Below are 14223 nucleotides of genomic sequence, written 5' to 3'. Positions count from 1 at the left end.
AACAAAGGAAAATTCCTGCTTTTTAATTTTTTATCAAGACATTTCTAGTGGTACACTTATACATACACACATATACAGTATATTTGGTAATAAATGAGGTGAATGAAGAGTAATCTTCATTTGTTTTCTGCAGCTATTTTTATGGTAATGTGGATCTTTCAGATCAATGAGAGGAGTGCCTATATGATTTGCATGTTCCACTTTGTATCGTAAGTGTGTCAGAAGAAGAAATGTTGACCAGGTTTGTCTCACCTGTTGACATTGCCAATGTGGTCTAACTTTATCAGATCCGTGTTCATGTTGCCAGAATAAGCCAACATATTGCTACATCAACTTAGTCTGTGCTTTGAATCCAAGAAAATTGCAGCCACATTAACGTTTAGTTTAATCTGATGTGTATCTTTGTGGTTCTCCTTCTCTGTCAACCTCATCTGTTCTGCAGCCTCTTTTATTTTGTGATGGACATGCCACTGGGCATTCACTGACCCGGATTCACAACAGTATAATCGGGGTAAAAATAGATTATTAACAAGCATCAAACTGGGTCTTGTCATGTTACAATATTCCAGGTTGATGGTAATGAGTTGGAATAATGTCATGCCACCTACTAAGCTGGCCTGCTCACCATTTATGAATGCCTGTGGTGTGACTGATGTGGTCTGTCACACAGGCCTGCATTGCCCAGAATATGTGTTTGCATTTGTGTGATTTTCTGTATTTATATATACCTGTGTGCCCGTGTACTTGTGGATTCTTGGAAGATTGGTCATGCTCTTTGATTAATCCTAAATATCCTGAATCTTGGGAGACTTTTGTTGTAATTTTGGCTGTGACAGCTGCATGTCAGAACTTATGAATAGCATTACTGGAGTTGAAAATCTATGCGTAATCAATCAAAAAGAAATGTATCCAGCATCAAATAAGGGGATTTTGAGCCAAAACCGCAAGGGAAACAATACATAATGAGAACTGAACATTCCTCCCACAGACACACACACACACACACACGGGTTTATTATTTGTCACAGAAGATGTGAGTAAATTCATGCTCCGCCTACCACACGTCTGCACACAAACACATCATGCAACACACACACTTTTCATGTGCTATATGCAGTCACCGTACAGTATGTCTTAGTTTGCTCCCCTCAACTAATGCATAGCCAACAAGGCAGGTGATTCATAATTAATGCTCAACTAAATATATCGAAATTCATCATGTGTGTGTTTGACCATGAGTACAGCAGGGATGCCGTCTTAACATCGCTTTAAACACCACGTTCCTCTCCAGAATTCCTCACATGAGTTGCTTGCAAATTCATATTCCAGATATTCAGTCAGAATATAATTTTTTTTGTTACTTGTACCTTATGTGACCGGAGTCATCTATCGTCAGGGTGCCTTTTTTTGGTGTGTGTTTCCACTTGGCCAAGCCTGTTTGATTTTCATCAACCAATAGGACGAGTGGAGAAGCCTCTCTGTGCATCTGCACACCACATCTGCTCTGGCTAAATTAATGCTTTTCAACCATATCACAGTCCAAAATTGCAATAGCCTCTCTGGCTTTGTTTCGCTGACAGCGGCTGTTACAGACCGGTCAGATGTGATAAAGCACATTTCTCAATGCCCACAGGTGAAAGAGAGCCGTGTATGTGTGTTTGCATCATGCACTCATGCAAATATGCTGTAGCAACCACAAGCCAGAGCATATTTCTACTGTATTTGTATCATGCTTGTATATGTTACCTAAAGCTACTATGTAGAATTGCTTTAAGCCTTTTTTCTGCTCTCTGTCTTCTTAATACTCCCACACAAACGTTACAATAATTCATATATGTTACGAAAAGGCATTTTGTTTGCATTCTCCTCAAATGTCTAGCAACTCATGTTCATTTTCGCTTGTTACATACATTCAGTCTTTTCAAAATAAACTTCAGTCTTTACATGAAATTACTTGGTTAGGTTTGGGAAAAGATCTTTGTTTGGATTTAAGTAAGTAAGGAAGTGGAGCTACTTAAATACGGAAGATATCTGACAAAAAAATTAAAATTAACTTCTGGTCAACGGTCCCTGATCTGGTGTTTTTTGACCCACCCACACACCCAAACCTACTCCTTGAGCAGAGTTTTCGGTCTTTATACTTGCAGGTTAATGATTACGTGGATTACATGCTTTTAGATTTTGGGGAATACATACATATATAATATATCACAGTGCATTACTTTCTGTAGCTGTAGCTATGAAATGTGTATACACCTTGACCACAGAAGGTCAAAAATATGCTCACAGTGGCTTTAACCCTGTTGTCTTTGTTTTGTTACTTTTTCGATTTAGGTTTAGGAAAAACATCACGCAGATAACTTCACAATAACAATAACACTTTGGGACACAAACATTAGTCTGGAAGTGTAGTGGTTGAAAGTCCTGTGTTTGTTTGAAATCCAATTTAAAACACCAGAAGCAAATCTGTTTAAATTCTTTCCTCAATACTTTCCGACTTCCCAATCCTATCTGTGGCAGTCAGCTCCAAACCATTTGGTTCCTACTGAAGATGTAAATTAAAAGGAGTATATTACATTGTTGGTTTTGGTATTTATGTGATATTTGTTGACACAAATAAAAATACACTGTAGATTAGTGCCAGCCTTATATGTTGATACTATGCCACAAAAAAGGTCAGTTTAACCGCTACCCTGCTAGTGTTTGCCTGAATATTTTTACGGAATCTGTCCTGACTAAATACCTAGTTTCAGGTTGTATGTAGAGTCCCAAGAGAGTGGACGCTTTGTGCCCTTTTCCCACTTTGAAAGAAAATTAATCTGCGTAACACCATGAGCCTAGCTCCCTGTGTGCCACTGCTTTGGACAGTGCTTTAATGCTACCAGGCAACTCTTCAGGCATGGGGAAGATTACCAGTCACATCAAAAGACCCAGCTGCCAATCTCAACCTGATGAGAGCGAGAGAGTTTCTCTGCTTTTACTTAAAGGATTCTCAGAGGTAATCCTCTAACTTTCAACATGTATCTGTGACCAGAATACCTTTACTTCTTTGCGTGACATCATACAGTTTTTAAATCATATTTCAAATGGAAAATTTTATGATATATCTTTATTCATTTGCTTGAGCCCCTCATGTTTTTGGTGGTGAAAATCAACCAAATCACTCCCACCATTAACATTTGCATTATGAGGAATTCCATACCAATTGTGATGCTTTACAAGGTAATTGAAGGTTTACACTAATGCCTAATACATTACACATTCTGCTTTATACCACTCAATATACTGGTGGTGGAGCAAGCAAGTGTGTGCGCATGTGTGTGCGTTCACTTGAGATGGAGGAGAAATCCGCACAGTGGTTTGACCCCTGTCTGTTCACCCTTCAGCTCTCATTGCACCAGTCTGACCAGAAACATTCCTTTTGCTGCAGCAACATCAAGGTCCCACATGTATAACCATGGCCCATGACAGCTGGAATGGGGCCACGCACCCATAGGAATTATGGATTGTGTACATCATATTCATCCCAACAAAAGCTGGTCTTAAAGTGTTTGAAGCATCCATGAAAATTAAATAATCTTCTCCTACTAAAACGTTCACGATTACAGCTTGGTTTCTGATCTGTCCGTCTGTTTCTTATTCTGTCACATTCTCAGCAGAGTTACCGGTATTCACTTGAAGGCAATGATCGTATCTCTTATCCCAGATTCAGCTTTTGTTGGCCCAACAGTAGCTGAGTGATAAAAGTAGGCAGAGAATGATTTGACAGTCCCATACTGTGGGTGTGATGAGTTGTAAAGCCCTGGGGTGACGGGTAGCAGACCAATCGGTGCACATAAAAATGCTACCACGTGCTTGAACTGTCGACATTACCTCATCATGAAGGACCTGAAGATGCCAAGCACGGTTCACTGACGATTATGTAGCAGTAGAATTCATCCGTTTCCTGTGGTTGTGACTAACAGGCCTATGGGTATATATCATAAACAAAGAGTGTAGAGTATCTGAAGAAACAGCCTCTGGCAAACATATCATTCCACACTTTAAAGCTTCCACTCATATGTTGTTGTGTGTTATATTCATAGCTCAGGTATAACTGCCTTGGGCAGCACAGTGGTTCAGTGGATAGAGAGTGAAATCTTTTCCTGTGAGTTTGCCTGGTTTTTCAACATCTGGGTGGGTTTCCTAACATCTGGGTGGGTTTCCTTTCGGTGCTCCGGTTTTGGCCACGTTAAATTAAGTCATTATAATGTAGGTTCAGGTACAAAGGCCATGCCTCACTCTAATCCAATCTTCCATGTCGTCTCCTCTGCTTCTTTTCCTCTCTTTCATTACAACAGACATGTCAAACTCGAGGCCCGCAGGCCGGATTCGGCCCGCCACATCATTTTACGTGGCCTGTGAATCTGGCAGCAAAAAAAATAATAATAATTATATATATATATATATATATATATATATATATATATATATATATATATATTATTTTATTTTATTTAAAAAAAAATTAAAAGTTAGACTTGAAAATTTAAATATCCCCATTGTCGAAATTATGAGATAGAAAGACACAACAGGTGGACAGGAGAGGCATCAGCCCATAAAGTGGTTTTCCAACAAGTGATTGAGTTGAAAATGATCGACAAATAATCCCAAAATGTCCACGAAGAGAAAAATCTATGCAGAGGGAAGAAAATTTTATGAAAGATGTGAAAGAATACATGTTTGTGCTTCAAGAAGAAAAAACAGTCTGTCTTCTATGTTATGAGGCAGTGTTGTGATGAAGGAATACAATTTACGTCTGCATTTTGAAACCAAACATGGATCTAAATTTAGCCTCCAAGAAAAACATAAAATTGTCCAAGAATTAAAAGGCAGACTGCAATCGCAGCAGAATATATTTACAAAAGCTACAGCCCAGTGCATGCTTAAAGGTATGTGAGCAGGTGTGCTCTAACCAGATACAGACTTTTACAAATGTCAGTTTGCGAAGAAACACCATCGCAGTCCGAGTTCAGGAACTAGCAGGCAATCTAACAACATAGCTAGCTGAAGAGACGAGCAGTTACTTGTCTTTTTCATTAGCTGTTGATGAAAGCACAGACAACACGGATACATCACACATCATCTATCATCTATCAGTGTTTATAAGAGGCTGAAGGCAGACCTGACTGTCAGTGAGGAGCTCTTGGATGTAACTGCATGAATGGGATGACGACGGGGAGGGACATTAGTGATGCAGAGAAAAGACAAAAATAGGTTTGAACTTGGGCTTGATGATATTTGTCTTTGTTATTTTCTTTAAAAGTTTGATCTTTGATAGAGTAATGTGGGTTTCTTACCCCTAAATTAAAAGGATTTATGTTATAATAACAGAAATGTGCTTAAATATAATTTTATATTTATATAACTGCATGTACAATATTTTTACACTTGAATAAACAATAATCAAATGCAGAGACTGTTATTTAACAACATGTTAGGGAGTAGTTACAGTTATACAGTCTTACAGTTACAACCGGCCCTTTGAGGGCAACCATGATGTTGATGTGGCCCAGAGTGAATATGAGTTTGACACCCCTGCATTAGAGGAACCACAATTCTCACTCCCTGCATCCCTCGTTACCACACCTCCCAGTACATAATCGATTACCATCCGTTCATCCCTTCATGCTTGACCCAGTTTCATCACACACCTTGATCTTCATTAGTCCCCCTTCCCATGTAATAATATACTAATTTGACCACTTGAATGCTGTTGTCTTAAATTGTTAAAAAAAAAAAGGGTAACACTTTATAATAACTACACACGAAGCATTAGTTAAGTATGAGTAATTCACTTAATTCATCATTTATAAAGCACTGTTCCTACATTAACACTCATTAGTATACAATTCATAACAGTTATAAATATTGTATTCTTGATTAATAAGCTCATCTATTATGTGTTTGGCAGTGGTGGGCCGTCAGAGCCAGCTAAGCCTTCTCTGCTGGCCTAAACAGAATCACAAAGTTATAGCTATTTTATAATTTAATAATTTTTCACAAATACACTACAAGTACTATAATTTTTTTCCCATTAGCTTATTTTCTCATTGTACAGCTCCTGTCTTCCTGTGTTGCTCTGCTTCCAGCCTGCAGCGCTGCTTCCAGTGCAGCTTGTTTTAAGTAGAGCTCTTATCCAATCAGATTCAGCCCCTATTTCTCTATGTAAGGAGAGAGGCCCGAGGTCTTCTAGGTAGACCTTGCAGATTAAAGTATATGGGGACAATATTGTTGATTGTCATCGTCTTCAACCAATCAGATCTTTAGTTTGACATGTTGGGCGTATTCTTTGACGTGCCAGTGGTACCGAGGTAGCCTGCTAAGTACGTCAGCATTAAGGTGCCCCTTGATTGGTCAGTTGGCCATCGTGACTTTTGTCAAACAGAAAGCTAGCTAGCAGATCTTAGTGTTTACTAAGAGTTCAAGTTGAAACATATGTAAGAAGTTATGACATTGACATGACATTTTTAGCGTTTTTTTAAACGGATTTCTGGAGGACATTTCCAGAAAAGCTGGACATCGTATCAAAGGGTTGGTCAAGCCCACAGCTAGTAGTGTTGGTGTTTGGAGCTGTTTGGAGCTACGCTACGCTAACCAAGGCAGCTACATGACAGGACACACACAAGCTATGTGCTTTTGAAAACTTTTGGAGACTTTTTAAGTGAAGAGCAGCTGTGGTAAGTTAACTGATTTTGCGTCTTTACATCTGCAGTAGCGTTTCTACTGTGTTAATTTGTCTATCGTGTCGTTTTTATGAATAATATGAATGGCTCGTGCTGTAGCGCTGCATTGTTGCTGGATTGATTTGTTGCTTTATTATCATATAAATATATGTGACTGGTTCTTGTGAGTTTTTATTGTCATTGTGTTAATTACATTGATTTGGACTATATGTATTGTCTGTTAATTACGAAGCATCCCGTCATGCGCGGGGTTATTGTCCGGACAATTGAATCCGTTCGGGCTGTTGTTTCCCCACTAGCTTAGCTGTGGTGCCGCAGCCTCAGCTGTTTTTTGTTATTGTTCCGGGTTCAGAGGTCACAAAGCCTGTTACGTGAGCGCAGTCCACCGAAAACATTATATTTCCCACAATTTAAGCTAATGCATTTTTCAAATGCACTAGTACTATTCAAACGTATTCTTTGGTTCGTAAGCCTCGTACCAAACGGTTTAATACGAATACATGTATTATTACACCCCTAGAAACAAATAACCATAGCTGTGGCGTCATAATGAGCTTATTAGGAGATAGCTCAAGTAGGACAGCACAGAAGGCCCAGGTATAAAATGCATGGTGCAATGCACTGGTGTTTGGTGATTATGTTTTCATACTTTATAAATGATGGATTCCCCATTTGTAAATTAAGTATTATATATATTACAAACCAATTATTAAGGAGTTGTAGATGATTAATAACATCCTTCATAAAGTGCTAATAAATAATTAAGAACTTATTTAGATGTATATTATTCATGCATTTATATATAAGATTTAGATATGCACTAATGTAGTGGTCCCCAACCACCGTACCAGTCCGCGGGTCATTTGGTACCGGGCCGCACAGAAAGAATAAATATTATATTATTTCCGTTTTATTGATTATCAGAGAAATAAGTTTTATTTAATATCTGAAATAAGTTTTATTTTGAAAAATGACCGGATTCTCTCGCAATTTCATCCGCCTGTGCCTCTTGACACATTTCAAGACGCTTGTCTCGGTCACGTGATACGTTACCTCAAAAATTAAGCCCGCAAGCTAGCGAAAATGGATAATAAACTTTTGGAGAGCTTCTTTGCAAAGGGGAAAAGGCCCACTATGGAGACAGAAGAAGAGCCTACAACTTCCAAGAAAAAAGAAATCTTCATTTAACAGACAGTATCAGGAGTCTAATTAAATATCGCCACAAAAGCACTGAAAACCCTGCTTCCATTTCCAACATCCTGTCTTTGTGAAGCGGGATTTTCTACAGTGACAGCAATCAAAATACACTTCTGGTGTCATTGTCTCCCATTAGCCCCAGATGGGACCGTCTCGTTGCAGAGAAACAAGCTCAGGGCTCCTACTGATTCAGCGTTATTGTGAGTTGTATTTTTTATGCATTTTACATTTGTTTTCATGCCGATCGTATCATTTTATTTTGTCATGTTTATCGGCCACACCTTGAAGGCCGGTCCGTGAAAATATTGTCTTACATGAAACCGGTCTGTGGCGCAAAAAAGTTTGTAAGTGAAAATATATAAACTGAAAATAAATTATGCTTATGAAACTAGAATTTTTGGCTGCAAATCAAAAACCTTTGCTTTTAAAACGAAAACCTACGCTTTCAAAACGAAAACCTACGCTTTCAAAAAAAAAACCTACGCTTTCAAAACGAAAACCTACGCTTTCAAAAAAAACAACCTACGCTTTCAAAACGAAAACCTATGCTTTCAAAACAAAAAGCTACGAATTGAGTTTGGACATAGTGGGCGGGGCATAAGCTGCTGAATGAGCAAGGAGTTTCTATTGGTGGGTTCGACTTGGATCACGGTATCTGCCTCCACTGTAAACACTGATGGGAGGTTACTGTGATGAGCGACATGGAGGTAAGTTGACATTATATTGGTCTGTTTTGTCAAAATTATTTTAAATGTAGCAGCACTTCACTTTCTTTTCATGTTGTTAGTGTCGTGGAGTCTCTTTTTTTGAAGAACGACATGGAGGGCTGCTGTGTTAACATGTAGCCTCACTTTTGTTGTGTTTCGATGAAGAACTTTTGAATATATGATTGAAAAACTGATTAAAACTAAAACCTTTACAGTATATATATATATATATATATATATATATATATATATATATATATATATATATATATATATATATACACACACACAGTATAATCCTTCTGAGCAGGCAATCTAGGCACGGGAGCCTATATTGTTTCATCAACATATAGGCAGCATAAAGTTAGCTGGTGACGCAAACAGGAAGTCCTCTGTAGCATAGGCCGTCTCATTTCGGAGGCCGCTCGGTCCAGCTTTTGTGGTCCTCAAAGGACGCGGCCGACGTGGATCGCGAGGGCTGGGTCCACTGAAGGATGCAGCCGCTGGATTGGGACATATGCAGTGTTTACAGTGGAAGCAGATACCGGGATCCAAGTCGAACCCACCAATAGAAACTCCTTGCTCATTCAGCAGCGTATGCCCACTACATCCAAACTGAACTCGTAGGTTTTCGTTTTGAAAGCGTAGGTTTTCGTTTTGAAAGCAAAGGTTTTTGATTTGCAGCCAAAAATTCTAGTTTTATAAGCATAATTTATTTTCAGTTTATATATTTTCACTTGCAAACTTGATTTTTGATTGCAGTGTGAGAAATTTGCTTTCAAAACATTTGTTTTTGTTTGCATAATAAAGACACAAATATACCTCGTGGGCACCCCTGCTTTAGTGCATATCTAAATCAATATATATATATATATATATATATATATATATATACATATACATCCATGTATAATGCACATCTAAATAAGTTCTTAATCATTTACTAACACTTTACAGAGGATGTTATTAATCATCTACAACTCCTTAATAATTGGTTTGTAATATATATAATACTTAATTTACAAATGGGGAATCCATCATTTATAAAGTATGAAAACACAATCATCAAACACATAATAGACAAGCTTATTAATCAAGAACAAAACATTTATAAATTGTTATGAATTGTATACTAATGAGTGTTAATGTAGGAACAATGCTTTATAAATGATGAATTGAGTATTTACTCATACTTAACTAATGCTTCATAGTGTGTAGTTATTATAAAGTGTTACCAAAAAAAGTTTAAATTTGTCAAATTAAGCGAGATCCGGGGTATCAATAAAGTGCGTCTTACCAGGAATAATGTTGGGTAATGATCAATATTTATCGCCAAAGGGATAGCATACAATATGCACAGCAACAAAAACACATCCTTTGGACCAATGGTTTATTTTTAATCTTGATCTTTTTAGTGCCATGCCAATAATATTTTTCTTCCATGAAGCAATATTTAATACGGTCTCAAAAGTATCTGCTTCCATTTAATACAAGGCTCCCCCCCTGGGAAACCATGTGACACAGGAAAACTAATTTATTTTATTATTTTTCTGCAACCTGGCTGTCACTCATCCTAAATAAATGGAAATGAACTGCCTCTAATCTTCTTCTATGATCACCTGATTCAATTTGGGTATGTCCGTCTGGGATATTCATCTTAGCCCGAGGCTCAACTCACCCACGTCTTCCACTATAAAAAAATGTACTTTCAAATGTCCTCTTGTCATTTTTGTGCTCTTCCTGGTACTGATTGATTTTTACATTCAAACCGAAGTGGACCAAAACAAATTCTGAAAACAAGCTTTTGCAACAGGTTAGGTTGCATGCACAGACACAAACAGTCTATTCAACACCTTGATGGTTTTGGTGGTAAGCACGGTCTCATTACAGAAGGCTATGTAAGCCAAGACAGATGAGCTATATTCCTCCAGGTTCGTGCTCTGTGCAAACAACTCCCAATCTGTGTTTTCAAAACAGTCCTGCAGCAGCGAGGTGGACTCTTCCCTCCAGACTTGGGCAGTTTTGACAGTTGGTCTTGTTCTGCAGATTAGAGGTCTATAGGGTTGTTTGCTGTTTGGACTGATAACCTATAACTACCTGCTTCTAGTAAATACCTTGTTGCATTTATGCCCAAACATCAAGCATGTTGTGAAAGGCTCCAAATGGTAATTTTAAGGTTAGTTTTTTTTGGGCTGCACATTAGGATAGCAACTTGTCTACACCGCTCTTTGCGCCATTATAGAGCAGTATATTATTCATCTTACTGTGAGAGAGGTAGTGATTTAAAAATATTCCACTAGCTTGTTGGTAGTAAAAAGATGAAGAACATCAAGTGTGTACATCATCTGAACTGTTTAACTTTTCTAGCGCCTTTAAATGTTAAGCAGGTGGTTTTGATCACCTTTCTCTCACAGAACATTATAACCTTCACTAAGCTAGACAGCACTGGCACTGTAGGACAAGTGCATTAAATTGTACAAAAACACAAAAAGTGAGGTTATTAGAGATTTTTGGAGTGAACCACTCAAAAAAGTGTCTTGCAACCAAGCAATAAAAAATGTCTATGGGACTTTGTTTGAGAACATAGTGTTGTGTTGCTGCCTGTGATTCAAAGCAGACACTCCTGCTCTGAATATAACTGACTGACAGGCAGCAGCTCCTAGACCGCCTGCTGCCAATGTATTATTCCGATTTTACTCTCTACTGAGTTTGACTTCCTTCCGTATGTCATTACTAACATCACGGTCATAGGCTTCCCTTGTGACCTATATGAATGCACTCTCACAACACACCCTGGTCAAAGGTCGTACTGCACCACAAATTGCATTCAAGGACAATGGGTGATTCATATCTCTGATCAAATCCGCTACAGTAAATGTCCTATTTTTTGATTAGAAGTCCATTTTGGTATCAATTTCTTTTGTTACTCTTTAACCTGCTCATGGTTGTTTTATAAGAGCAAGATTTTATTTCGAGGCTGCAGATAAATGTCAAAATACATTGTTCAGTGTTTAATGATTTAATTTAATATACACTTCTGGAAATAGTAGATCATACTGCTTGTCATCATTTCAAAAATATATTTAATCACATATGAAACCTTTGTCACAATAATACAGTTAAGACATTCAATCAATGGAGTGAAATTATTTGCTTGATTAAGAAATTTAGAAAATACACAAGCAAATCTACAATCTAATGAGCGATATAGTGAAGCTGAGGCAAAACTAAAACTCCACTAAGACAATTACTGACAACAAGTAATTGCATGACGTGTTTTCCTTCACACCGTCATTAATCAGAAACCTCACATTATCTTAACTTCCTTTGCCGCTTGCTATTGCCTCTAGACAAGTAAAAACTCTCATGCCATCGTTTTTTGTCTTTATTCTAGGGATTTGGCTTCCCTTTAAATCATTGTGACAGTAGGATTAAAGATGCTAAGAAACATAAAGTAAATATGATGAAATAAGCACAAAATCCTAACCTGACTCCTCAATTTTTCATGTTTACAATAAATGGGATGATGTGTGTCCTGAGAATCTGCTGCCTTCTGGGTTGAATAACTCATGTGTCCATGCTCACTGATTACACAGTAATTTTAAATCTAACTCACTCTGGTATTTGCAGGCCTTTTCCTCTTAAGGAAAAAAGATCATCACTACACTTTTGTTGCTCAGAGGAATCTTACATCAATTCTAGCAAAGAACTTACTACAATGGAGAAAGTAAAACCATGGAACTTTATTTTAACATTGTTGAATGCATGGACAATTTGCTGATTTATAATTCACTTTTTCCCCTTCAGAATATTTCAACAAAAATATATGCAACGTGAAAAAGTCTTGAAAACGTGAAAAACTTACATTGACACCATAACATAAAAAGAGCATTAAATGTTACTCAAATTCTTTAACATGAAGTTCAGTGGTGTGCTTCCCTCTAAGAATACATCAGAAACGTCCACTGCGGGTCCAAATGGGTAAAATGGATGTTTTCACAGTAAACAAGTCTTATTTTTTAGTCTTATTGTTTGTTTCTCAAAAAAAAAAAAAATACACAGACGAGTGTTGATAAAAACTAAGATGTTTTTTTTGTCTTTCTCTTGCTACAAGGCCTTATCACCAGAAAGACAGGGCAGTTTATCCCATGGAGTCACACTTATCATCTGAGATTTAATACAAATAGCACGGCCTGTCCATCAGCTGGCAACCACGAGGTCCTCGTCAGCACGGCTTTGTCCTTTTTTCCTGCTGTAAGCCATAACAGCAGACATTTCGAGAGCTATAACGTGTCACTGCCAAAACACATCCTCAATCCCCTGTTGTGCTGTCACCAGCATGCCCACAACTTAACCTCTCATTTCTCATGCTTCCCATATTCAGATTCCTGCATGAATATACCTAGGTGAATGGGGAAGCAGGAGGTTATGGCTTTGTGCTGAGTAATAGATAGGCCGTGTAGACATCTGGGGATGAGAAGTGACAGGTGCTGATGTGCCCACTCCCAAGATTGTGCCCTTGAAAGGGTGTACATGGGTGAACTCTATTGTCTTGTTTTCTTTTGAGTACAATGCATCATTATCATGTCATAATTCCTATTTGGTACATGGAAAATAATATGTTTTCAGATGATATCAGGCTTTCCTTCATGCTGCATCTTGAATGTGTGTGTGCTCATGCGTATACGCCTGTGTGAATCCTCGGGTCACTGATGACAGGGGTCTTATCCTCCCCTTGAGCCTCCCCTTTGACAGATTTCCCTGTAGAGCCACCTTTACCTTTCCACACTGTTGTGTTTTTTTCACTTTCCGTTTATGTCCGGGCTTTTCACTTTCACTTATAGCTGCAGGCCATTTCACCTCTGTCGCTTTGATCCTGTACACCTGAAAGCCTGCTGTTGTTGTCCGAGAGGACTGTGGAAAATACTAAAGAATTGAATGTAGTAATTTAATTTGACCATTTCAATTTACAAGCTTGCACTTTGACTTTTACACATCAAGCAGACACGACACATCATTAATAGTTATTTGGAGCAAATTTCTGTCCTTTTTTGTTTTTTTGCTCTCTTTCGACTGCTGAGGGAAATATCTGGCTTTTCAGATGGCAAATGTTCCACCAGCTAGTCGCTGACTATGTCTCATTGCTGTTTAGTGGTGAGCTGATTGTGTACAGTGGGTTTTTAGAGGTTTTTTTCTGGAAACAGCTGCCTGCGATGAGAGCGGTTAGAGTGAACCAAAACAGTAAAGTTGTTTGCCAGACAACAATGAGCTAAAACTCACACATTGTCACAATATTTTCATATTGTCATTTGATGCACAGTTATGAATTAATTATTTATTAGCCTCTTCATTAAAAGGTTCAAAGCATTGTTACTAATGATGCTACAAAACATATTCTTGCTGTTGAATTTAACAGCTGTATACTGTTGGGTATTAATCTGTAACAATGCATCATATTTTTTAAGATCACCATTATGTTTTGAATGTCATATCTGTATTTGCGAAAAAATAATTCCCTTTAAAATGTAGTGGAGTAGAAGTATTGATGCACTTACTGTTTGTAGATACATTTTTAGATGATGTTGGGTACACAG

Source organism: Cebidichthys violaceus, unplaced genomic scaffold, assembly GCF_023349555.1.
Source record: "Cebidichthys violaceus isolate CVI_PGR_0920_01 unplaced genomic scaffold, fCebVio1.0.p SCAF_22, whole genome shotgun sequence".
Classification (NCBI taxonomy): Eukaryota; Metazoa; Chordata; class Actinopteri; order Perciformes; family Stichaeidae; genus Cebidichthys; species Cebidichthys violaceus.
The sequence above is the reverse complement of the archived record's forward strand: the minus strand, read 5'-3'. Positions refer to the sequence as shown.